Source organism: Sciurus carolinensis, unplaced genomic scaffold, assembly GCF_902686445.1.
Source record: "Sciurus carolinensis unplaced genomic scaffold, mSciCar1.2, whole genome shotgun sequence".
NCBI classification, from domain to species: domain Eukaryota; kingdom Metazoa; phylum Chordata; class Mammalia; order Rodentia; family Sciuridae; genus Sciurus; species Sciurus carolinensis.
In genome coordinates, this window is record NW_025920135.1 from 1,704,830 (window position 1) to 1,716,695 (window position 11,866).

At 35.6% G+C, this 11,866-nt stretch overlaps 1 pseudogene; it reads left to right on the forward strand.

Moving 5' to 3' along the window:
- Window positions 1-7,397: 7,397 nt before the first annotated feature.
- On the forward strand, window positions 7,398-8,037 carry LOC124974169 (histone H1.2-like; annotated as a pseudogene).
- Window positions 8,038-11,866: the final 3,829 nt, after the last annotated feature.

Below are 11,866 nucleotides of genomic sequence, written 5' to 3' on the forward strand. Positions count from 1 at the left end.
AAAACAGGGTATTCACTGCAGACCATTATCAAATCTATATGTAAGGTAGGTTGACTATTTAAATTATGAATACTGATGCTTCTGACCATTTCAATATTCCAATATCAAGTATATTTTGAAAATTGATGAATGTTCAACAATTTGACTGTAACCAACTGTTTCTATTCTTAAATACTGTAGAATTGGAGAGTTTTAGAAGTTGAGGAAGAGATAAAATTTTGAGAATAAATACTCAATTCATCATAGTTTTACTGGCAGTCAGAAATTGACTTAGGAAAATGAAAATGTACATAAAATTTGAAAAGCTGGGACAGGTAAGGAAATTCTTATTTTAAAAATGTAAGACTTTCTTCTTAATCATCTAAGTGTATGGTTTGCCAACCATACAAAATTGTGAACATGATTGCCTAAAAAATTATACCTTGCTCTGAAAAGGCAAAAAATTAGGAGGATTGAAACTTTAAATTCTTAAAAGTGTCTTATAAGTTTGAGAGGAAATGAGTATTTTTAATAGGCTTAAAATCTTTTATTAAAATACAAAATATTTTGCTTTCTTGGTAACACAACAGGCATATGCTTGTTTAACCTCCTAGCAATCTACTGTCTGTACTGTTATGGGAAATTGTATGAGTTAAAATTTCTGAAAAATAGCTTTAGAAATAAAAACATTTCATTGAAGGGTAAGAAATTCTTAAAATGTGGATTTTATTGAACGTGTCACTACCTGTAATGGTACTAATTTAGAAACATTCTATCTTCCACAATAATAAAGTACAAGAAAATAATAAGTAAAAAGTAATAAACAGTAAGAAATAAAAAGAGAGAAGTAATAAATAATAAATAGCAGGAAGAAAAATAATAGTTGAAAATAATAATAGAGATGCTTCTTTTCTTTTTAAAAGAATTAATGTGTAAAGATTTTGAAAATTTTGGAACCCTGGGTACATTTTTTTGATTTAATAGTATAATTAGTCTTCCAATTAATGTGTGCAGTGTCCTTCAGTATTCATATACCATTACAGGAAAATCACCTTTGATTTTAATACTATTGATCCAAATCTTAATTTGAAATAAAGCACAAAATGTAAAATAAACTCTTGCTTTATACTTTTGACACACTTTTTGGTCTTATAAAAACATGGAACCTATGTGTATAACTGAAAGTTTTCTTTGCCATAAGAAAATCTAATACTGGACATTGTGGAGTTTTCTTTGCAAGATGGAGTTCAGCATGCTTAGAAATTAGAAATTCAGTTAGGGCTCTTTATTGTTCTTCATTGTTACCCTCTTATGATACTCTTGACTTGTTCTTCCAAAATATGTTTTATAGGGCTTCTTCAAGCTGGAAAGGTGCGGCATGGGGCAAGCAGTTTGGAGTTCTCTTTTTAGGAATTGGGTCAATTGAGGGGTCCATGTAGAAGTCCAGTTGGGAAGAGCAAGTTGTAAAGGCATCTGGGGATGGGTGTGCTTCTATGAGAGAAGAACAAAGACAGGAGTACTGAAATGAGATTGATACAATATAAATTTGCAGAATCTGGAACATACCAATGCATATCATAAAGGTGACAGAAGTCAATAATTCCTAACCAGGGGGTGGAAGAATTGAGAAGTTGTTCCCATAATAAGGCCTAGCAAAGGCTGGAGAGGACAAAGCCTTTATTTGGGAACTTTAACATTGTCCAGGTTATCAGGAATGTAAACACAACATTTAGTAGAGATCTCTATTCTTCTGTTACTAACAAACATAGACTAAGCCTACTTGTGTCTGTAGGCTTTAAACTGACTAAAACTTCTGACTCTGGCAGTTTATCTTGATAGTTATCAGGCACATTTGCTTAAGAATCTCTTTTGTAGCTTTTAGTCTTTATTATAGTGGACTAACACCAGTGAATATCTTAAGTTACATTTAAGTATTATTTCTTTTAAATGCCCAAGAATGGCTATATTTTGGTCTTAACTGTTTTGCTAGGTGTTTAAGATCAAGTTGGTCAAAGTGACCTGTTCCTGTCTGTTAAAGAGTCAGCTGAGTTTCCACAGGGGTCACTCATAGAGAACTTAAGCACAGCTTCTTAGTCCATTAATGCCATTGGTTAGGCAGGGTCTCCTCGATGAGGTGGCTTTCCTTGAATGCATCAGGGATGTCTCCCTGTTTCCTTCACCCTCCTCTGCAGCAGGTACACTGAATGGTTTTTCCTCTAGTGGTCTCATCAATGTCCTTGCTCAGGAGGTTGTGTGACCCAGAGCTGCAAATCTCCTTAGAGAAGTTCTCTTGTTCCCTGGGTTCAGACTGGCTTTGAGGGCAAGACCCAAATATGGACTTTTCTTGACCTCTGTATTTAATCTCAATCTCTAAGTTTGATCTTAACCATCAAGCAAGTCTGTCTCACCAGTCATAAGTAAGAGTACTGGGCTTTAACTTCAATGTCTATGACTTTACAGTTATTTACCTTTTATCTAATTGGGGTTTACATTATCTGTCCTATAGGTGATGGCTTACTATTCCAAGTTAATTTATGGTGTTCGCTCTTGAAGAAGTACTTCTGCAAAATATTGATCAGGCAACAATTAGAGTTTACTAGGAAAATACAAAATGGAATCACCAACAGTAAAACATTCAGTTTGTGCAATAGCTATCTTGAATTTTGGCTAATTTCCCATTTGAGATCACAGTAATCTTTACAACAAACATCAAACTTTTGAACACAACTTTAAATGAGTTAAAGTCTGGCTTACTTTGGAGCCATTCTAATTGTAGCAGAGTTGTGAGGCAGAGTCATATCTCAGGTAACATTGGACTTTTCAGTGAGGGGCAAAGGAGTATTAGAAAATAAAGGGTTATAAACACAGATTTTTAAGATTAAGCTGAGATCAGATGGAGCTCTGTTCTGTGATGGAAATGCAGATCTAAAGAGTTATGTCAGCAATCTAATTTTAAGGGACTTGAAAGTAAAACAAAATTGGATGTTCTTTTTGTTTTGAGTAAATTGTTTCCACAAGAAGAAGAAAAATTTGTAGATTAGTTTTGAAATTTTTGTTAAAAATATTTGGAAAATTTCACTAAATTTTCTGAGTATTTCAGGTTATTACTCAGTAATGGATTAAAAATTTACTTTTTAAATGGTGATTTTGTCTTTGGCAATTTGTATACCTCTAATCACTTAGTATTTTGCTATTGTTTTGAATTTTTATTTGTATTTTCTTCCTTACAAAGGAAATGAATGGGCCACCTATTTTTAAACAAAAAAATTACAAATTATTTACATATGCTTTCATCGATTATACAGTCTTTTCTAAATAGTTAATATTGTTATTTCCCTTTTAATTGTCCCCACCCCTCCTTCTCTCTTTGTCAAACTTCATTTACTGCTCTTTGGCATAATCGCAAAATAAATGGCTATGACAGAAATATTCATGAGTATTTGAAATTCAAAAGGAATGTCAAGGATCATCAAAAATCCATTTTTACCTGGGAATACTCTGAATGCTTTAAATTTTGCCTCTAAATTCTTTAAAGCAAATAAAGCAAATTTTATCTTCTTACACTCTAGTAAGAAATTCTGATTACTGCCAGATGCATTGATGCATTCCTGCAATCTCAGTGGTTTGCAGACAGAAACAGAATGATTGCAATTGCAAGAACAGCCTCAGCAAGGTAGCAAAGCCCTTAAACAATTTAGCAAGACCCTGACTCAAAGCAGTAGCTCAGTTGTAAAGTGGCCTGGGGTTAAATCTCCAGTACCCAAAAAAGAAGAAAAGAAAAAGGCAAAAGAGAGAATAGAAATTCTGATATTTTCATGAGATAATAAAATCGACTTTGTTGTTTTTGTTATTTATTTATTTTATTGCATAGTAAATGTACTTGGGGCTTCAAGCAAGTGAGGGTCAATTCAGTTTGTGTCTTTATACTGTAAGTTGTCCTTGATCCTTCTGAAAATTCTAACCTTTTTTCATGACCAGTGAAAATCAGAGGTCTAGGAATTACAATGTCATCATTTTCATTAATGATAAAATTTGGCTTGTACAGAATTGATACCGCCATTTACTGGTGATGTTGAAGTTTGAACACTAGAGAAGCAAGCCAAGGCAAGCATACTAATCAGGTTTTATTTAAAGGTAATAATACAGACTTCTCCAGGGAGGAGAAGGGGGACATGGCTGATGTTCTAAAGTCCCAAGAAGTGATTGCACCCTACATTTTTATAGGTTAAGGTCTCTTTTGTTCTCCAGTTCTCTCCCCTCTTATCTCTCCTTCCTGCCTAGTGACTAGACCTGGTTTTGCTGATGAGATGTAAAAAGTGAGAAGCAGATGGGGCAGGGGGAGATCCAAAGTGATTCAGCCAGGCAAGGGCCCAGGGGGCATTAATTAGCAGCTCCTTGCTTGCAGTTCTTGATAAGGGCAGGGAAATTTGAAAATCAATGGGCTCCAAAGATCCTTAACATTCCATTCTCCCATGGGCAGTCTCCAACTTCCAGAGGCAGATGGCTTTCGCGGCCTTCATTTCCTGGATTTGACCTGATCCCCTATTTCTACTCTAACTGCCTGACCCCAATTCTGGCTTCAGAATCATGTGACATTTAGTTAGTTGAGTTAGAGAGATTGTATATTTCATTTTATACCAATACAAAAATTCTGATTGTAGACCAGGAGCCTATTTGGACAAGAATGCTAGTTCATGATCTTCTCAGGAGCAGGAGAGTAAATTATTGTGGGAACTACAACTGGCAACTTGCAAAGTTTAGAATAAGAAAATTTATAGCTCTGTCCTTTACCTCCTTATAATTCAATCTTAGCATCTGAAAAATAAATTAGAAAACTACCTTCCATCATATTAATTACAAAAATTATAGAAAATAATTTGTACTTATTTCTCAAAGTTGTGAGATTAATAGTAAAATTGATAATAAATAAAATGGTGTCAGCATTGTTCCAGTTACTGTTAGCCATGATTTAACTTTCTGGTATTACTTATGCAATTTTTATCCAATGTAATAAAATATTGATTTAAGTTTTTTGATATTTTTCATATTTCTATCAGATATATAAATTTATGTGTCATGTAAAGTTATATGTAATAGTAATCTCAGCCTAAAAATTATCTTATTTGAAATAAAATATATAATAAAAATAAATTTATTTTCTTAATCTACTTTTCAAAATTTCTTCTTCAAGGGATCAAGATTTAGAGGCTTAGAGGTGATAATAACTCTAGTGCTAATGACAGATAAATTTGGGAACTCTATCTTCATTTCTGGTTAATTAGTGTATTCTATATTAAATTGACAAATGAATGGAAAATGTTATTCATCATTTACAGCAATTAGTGATATTCAAAAGCATTGAGGTCTCTCTTAGCCTAAATTTGTCCATGTAACAAGAAGAGTTCAGAATACATTGTAATTTCTATTCCATGGAAAACTTTTCTGAATGGATTTCTGCAAGAAAATTGTCAGTAAATCTCAAATGGGTTGTGGACTAATGACTTCAGGATATTTAATAAAAAAGTGGTATAGCAAGTAAATGTTAGAATTAGGTTGAAGGTGATTAAAGTTTATAAATGTGGCAAGTAAAATTGTGTGTCTCAGTGTCACTGGCCTATTTTGGATTAATTTAATTTCAGCTAGAAAATAATTTTGGCACTATGACTTATAGACAAAAGGAAAACATTAGCTTAGATTAAGATAATCTAAATATTTATACCTTATACCACAAACATTCAGCACATGAAAGTAAAAATTTGTGGTCTCAGAATTATTGTATTTAGATTAATTATATAATGATGTGCTGGCCCAAGACCACATGTAGTCAGTAGAATTCATAAAACTAATTTTGTTGAAGCTTCAAGAAGACATGGAGTAGCCACCTCAGTATCCCTGTGCATGGAATCATGGTGAGGATAGGGACTAAGAAATCCTCTATATTATTAATGAATTTCAGTACATTTAATTCTTTGTTTTCTTTTCTCTAGTAAGGACTAGTGAGATCCATGTCAGTTCCCACAAGTCTTACTCAAGTGATGTTGTCACACTATGGTATTGACCACCTGATGTGCTTCTTGGTTCTGCAGAATACTCAACACAGATTGACAAGTGGTAAATATATACAGATACAAAATTACTACATTTATAATTTTTAAATCATGCAGCTCATAACACAGGTCATACTGATATTGATCTTAAAAGAGTTGTTATTTCAAAGAGCCACAGCATAAGCACTGAATAAGTGTTTGGCATGGTATCAAGACCATCTATGTTTAAATATCAATTTCATCATCCAAATCACTGGCCTGTGCCTTATATTCCACATTTAAGTAAATGGGAATATTTAACAATAATTACTTTAAAGTTCTGTACATAATGTTAAGGCCAAATTAATTAACTCATTAAAAAAACTCAGAAAAGTATTGATTGACACAGTATTTAAAAGCAAAATTATTTTATCATTATTTAATATTCATCAAAATCTACCACTTTTAAATTGTTCTAAAGACAATAATCAAAATACCATAATCAGAAAAAGTAAGCTGTGACAAAAATTTAGAACAACACTTATAAATGATAAGTAACTTTTAAATACTTGCTGTCAATTACTAAAATCATGTCATGTAGTGTAATAAAAGACAGTGTTAGGTACCTGACTCATCTGGTAGAGGGTAGTGAATATGGTGTGTTCTCCAGTGTCCACCCTGTGGGCAGGGCACTACAGTCCCAGTTAGTGTTAAGAAAGGGGGTGCACATGTGGGGGAAAGGTGCCTGTGCATATTTAAGCATTTTGTAAATCTGAGTTAAACTTTTTTATAAACTGGACTAAACAAATCTCTTCCTTTCTTGAGAAGAGGTACCTGTAACAGTTTATTTTCAAATGTTTGTTTCTTCACAAACTGAATGATTTCCTAAGCTATGTCCAAGAATACAATATAAAATGTGTGGCTAGCAGTTCTCTGTGACCCTTTCTGGTACTGTAGAGGTACTGAACCTGTCAGTCTGTTTCTCCATTTTTCTATTATTTTCTCCTGCCTCTCCTCCCATATATGTTCACCAGTCTTTCTGTATCAGAAACACATGGAGATGTTTTTGAACTCACCCATAAAAGCCAGATTTAGGTCAGCCTGGAAGTGAGATTGGGCAGACTAGTAACCTCTGTGACCAAACCTGGCAGCTCACATTCTCCTTTAGCAAAAATGTACCCTAAAGGAAGAACAATGGTTCCAGGTTTTTTCTTCTTCATCACTTCTCCCTTCTCAGTACAGAGCAGTTGATACAATTTAAGATTCAAATGATCAAGAGACCATTTTTTAAATCAATTCCACTCTCTCAAACTCAAGCTCAATAATTATATGTACTTCTTTATATATCTGTATTTAAAGTGTTTTTGGACCGGCGAGTCCCAGGCCCTCAGCATGTCGAAGACTGCCCCAGCCACTCCTGGCACCACGCCCCTGGCAGAGAAGATCCCCCGTGAAGAAGAAGGCTTCCAAAAAGTCTGCGGGGGCATGCCACAAGGTTTCTGGACCCCTGGTGTCCGAGCTCATCACCAAGGCGGTGACCGCATCCAAGGAGCACAGCAGAGTGTCCCTGGCCATGCTCAAGAAGGCTCTGGTGGCCACAGGCTATGACATGGAGAAGAACAACAGCTGCATCAAGCTGGGCCTCAAGAGCCTGGTGAGCAAGGGCACCATGGTGCAGACCAAGGGCACCGGCACCTTGGGGTCCTTCAAGTTCACCAAGAAACCATCCTCTGGGGAAGCCAAGCCCAAGGCCAAGAAGGCAGGCACAGCCAAGGCTAAGAAACCCACCAGCGTGACCAAGAACCCCAAGAAGGCGACAAGCACAGCCACTCCGAAGAAAGCCGCTAAGAAGACCCTGAAGAAGTCCAAGAAGCCAGCTGTGGCCACAGAGGTCAAGAAGGTGACCAAGAGCCCTAAGAAGGCCAAGGGGGCCAAACCCAAGAAGATTAAGAGTGCATCCAAGACCGTGAAGCCCAAGGCTGCCAAGCCCAAGGTGGTGAAGTCCAAGAAGGTGGCACCCTGGAAGAAGTAGATGGTTATGGTCTGCTTCTCAAACCCAAAAGACATAGACTGGCAGAATGGATTAAAAAGAAAGACCCAACAATATGCTGCCTGCAAGAGACTCATCTCTTAAAAAAAGACATCCACAGACTAAAGGTGAAAATATGGAAAAAAAGCAACCACGCACATGGACTCAGTAAAAAAGCGGGGGTTTCCATCCTTATATCAGATAAAGTGGACTGACTTCAAGCCAAAGTTAGTCAGAAGGGATAAAGAAGGACATTTCATACTGCTTAAGGGAACCATAAATCAGAAATTCATACCGATAGTAAATATTTATGCCCCAAACAATGGTGCATCCCTGTACATCAAACAAATCCTTCTCAATTTCAAGAATCACATAGACCACAACACAATATTTCTGGACGAGTTTAATGCACCACTGTCACCACTAGATAGATATTCCAAACAAAATCCAACCAAAGAAACCATTGAACTCAATAACACAATCAATAACCTAGACTTAGTAGACATATATAGAATATTCCATCCATCAACGAGTGGATACACTTTCTTCTCAGCAGCACATGGAACCTTCTCAAAAATAGACCATGTGTTATGCCACAAAGCAGCCCTTAGGAAATGCAAAAAAATAGAAATACTGCCTTGTCTTCTTTCAGATCATAATGGACTAAGAGTAGAAATCAATGACAAAATAAAAAAAGGAAATTACTCCAACATTTGTAGACTTAGTAATATGCTATTGAATGAAACACAGATAACAAAAAACATCAGGGAGGAGATTAAAAATTCTTAGAGGTAAATGAGAACAATGATACAAAATATCAAAATCTCTGGGACAGTATGAAAGTGGTACTAAGAGGAAAATTCATTGCATGGAGTGCATTCCAGAAAAGAATGAAAAATCAACAATTAAATGACCTAACATTACAGCTCAAACATCTAGAAAAAGAAGAACAGAATAACAGCAAAAGTTGTAGAAGACAGAAAATAATTAAACTCAGAGCTGAAATCAATGAAACTGAAACAAAAGAAACTATTCAAAAAATTAACAAAAAAAAGTTGGTTCTTTGAGAAAGTAAACAATATAGACAAACCCTTAGCCACACTAACAAAGAAAAGGAGAGAGAAGATTAAAATTACTAAAATTCATGATGCAAAAAAAAAAATATCACGACACACAACTGAGATACAGAACATAAAGAGAAGCTACTTTGAAAATCTGTATTCCAACAAAATAGAAACTACCGAAGACATTGACAAATTTCTAGAGACATATGCTCCTCCCAAACTGAACCAAGAGGACATACACGATTTAAACAGATCAATATCAAGCAATGAAATAGAAGAAGCCATTAAAAATCTACCATCCAAGAAAAGCCCAGGACCAGATGGATTCTCAGCCAAGTTCTACAAGATCTTCAAAGAAGAACTCATTCCAATACTTCTCAAAGTATTCCAGGAATTAGAAAAGGAGGGTACCCTACCGAACTCATTCTATGAAGCTAATATCACCCTCATACCCAAACGAGGAAAAGACACATCAAGGAAAGAAAATTTTAGACCATTATCCTTGATTGTGCACCACGATCAAGTGGGGTTCATTCCTGGAATGCAAGGATGGTTCAACATCCGTAAATCAATAAACGTAATCCCTCATGTCAATAGACTTAATGATAAGAATCATATGGTTATTTCAATTGATGCAGAAAAAGTGTTTGACAAAATACAATACCCCTTCATGCTTAGAACACTAGAAAAAATAGGGATAGTGGGAGCATACCTGAACATTTTAAAGGCTATTTATGCTAAGCCCATGGCCAACATCATTCTTAATGGAGAAAAACTGAAACCATTCCCTTTAAAAACAGGAACAAGACAGGGATGTCCTCTTTCACCACTTCTATTCAACATTGTCCTCAAAACTCTAGCCAGGGCAATTAGGCAGACTAAAGAAATTAAAGGGATATGAATAGGAAAAGAGGAATTTAAGCTGTCACTATTTGCGGATGACATGATTCTATATTTAGAGAATCCAAAAACCTCCTCCAGAAAACTTCTAGACCTCATCAATGAATTCAGCAAAATAGCAGGCTATAAAATCAACACGCATAAATCTACAGTACTTTTATACGCAAGCGACGAAACAGCTGAAAGGGAAATGAGGAAAACAACTCCATTTGTAATAGCCTCAAAAACAAAATAAAATACTTGGGAATCAATCTAACCAAAGAGGTAAAAGATCTCTACAATGAAAACTACAAAACGTTGAAGAAAGAAATTAAGGAAGACCTTAGAAGATGGAAAGATCTCCCATGTTCTTGGATAGGCATAATTAATACTGTCAAAATGGTCATACTACCAAAAGTGCTATACAAATTCAATGCAATTCCAATTAAAATCCCAATGACGTACCTTATAGAAATAGAGCAAGCAATCATGAAACTCATCTGTAAGAATAAAAAACTCAGAATAGCTAAAGCAATCCTTAGCAGGAAGAATGAAATGGCGGTATCGCAATACCAGAACTTCAACTATACTTCAAAGCAATAGTAACAAAAATGGAATGGTATAGGCACCAAAATAGACAGGTAGATCAATGGTAAAGAATAGAAGACATGGACACAAACCAAAATAAATACAATTTTGTCATACTAGACAAAGGGGCCAAAAATATGCAATGGAGAAAAGTTAGCCTCTTCAACAAATGGGGCTGGGAAAACTGGAAATCCATATGCAACAGAATGAAACTAAACCCCTATCTCTCACCCTGCTCAAAACTGACCTCAAAATGGATCAAGGACCTTGAAACCAGACCAGAGACCCTGCATCTTATAGAAGAAAAAGTAGGTCCAAATCTTTATCTTGTTGGATTAGGATCAGACTTCCTTAACAGGACTCCCATAGCACAAGAAATAAAACCAAGAATCAATAACTGGGATAGATTCAAACTAAATAGCTTTCTCTCAGCAAAGAAAACTATCAGCAATGCAAAGAAAGAGCCTACAGAGCAGGAGAATATCTTTGCCACTCATACTTCAGATAGAGCACTAATTTCCAATATATATAAAGAACTCAAAAAACTCTACACCAAGAATATAAATAACCCAATCAAAAAATGGGCTAAGGATATGAACAGATACTTCACAGAAGATCTACAAGCAATCAACAAACATATGAAAAAATGTTCACCATCTTTAGTAATAAGAGAAATGCAAATCAAAACCACCCTAAGATTCCATCTCACCCCAATTAGAATGACGACTATCAATACAAGCAACAATATGTGTTGGAGAGGATGTGGGGAAAAAGGTACACTCATACATTGATGGTGGGACTGCAAATTAGTGCAGCCACTCTGGAAAGCAGTGTGGAGATTCCTTAGAAAACTTGGAATGAACCTACCATTTGACCCAGCTATCCCACTCCTCGGCCTATACCCAAAGGACTTAAAATCAGCATAGTACAGAGATAGAGCCACATCAATGTTCATAGCTGCACAATTCACAATAGCTGGACTATGGAACCAACCTAGATGTCCTTCAATTGATGAATGGATAAAGAAACTGTGGTATGTATATAGAATGGAATATTACTCAGCTATAAAGAATAATAAAATTATGGCATTTTCAGGCAAATGGATAAAATTGGAGAATATCATCCTAAGTGAGATAACCCAATCTCAAAAATCCAAAAGATGAATGATCTCACTGATAAGCGGATGATGACATGTAATGGGGGGTGTGAGGGGGCAAGAATAAAGGAAGGAGGGACTGTATAGAGGGAAAAGAGAGGTGGGAGGGGTGGGGGGAAGGAAAAACATAACGGAATGAATCAAA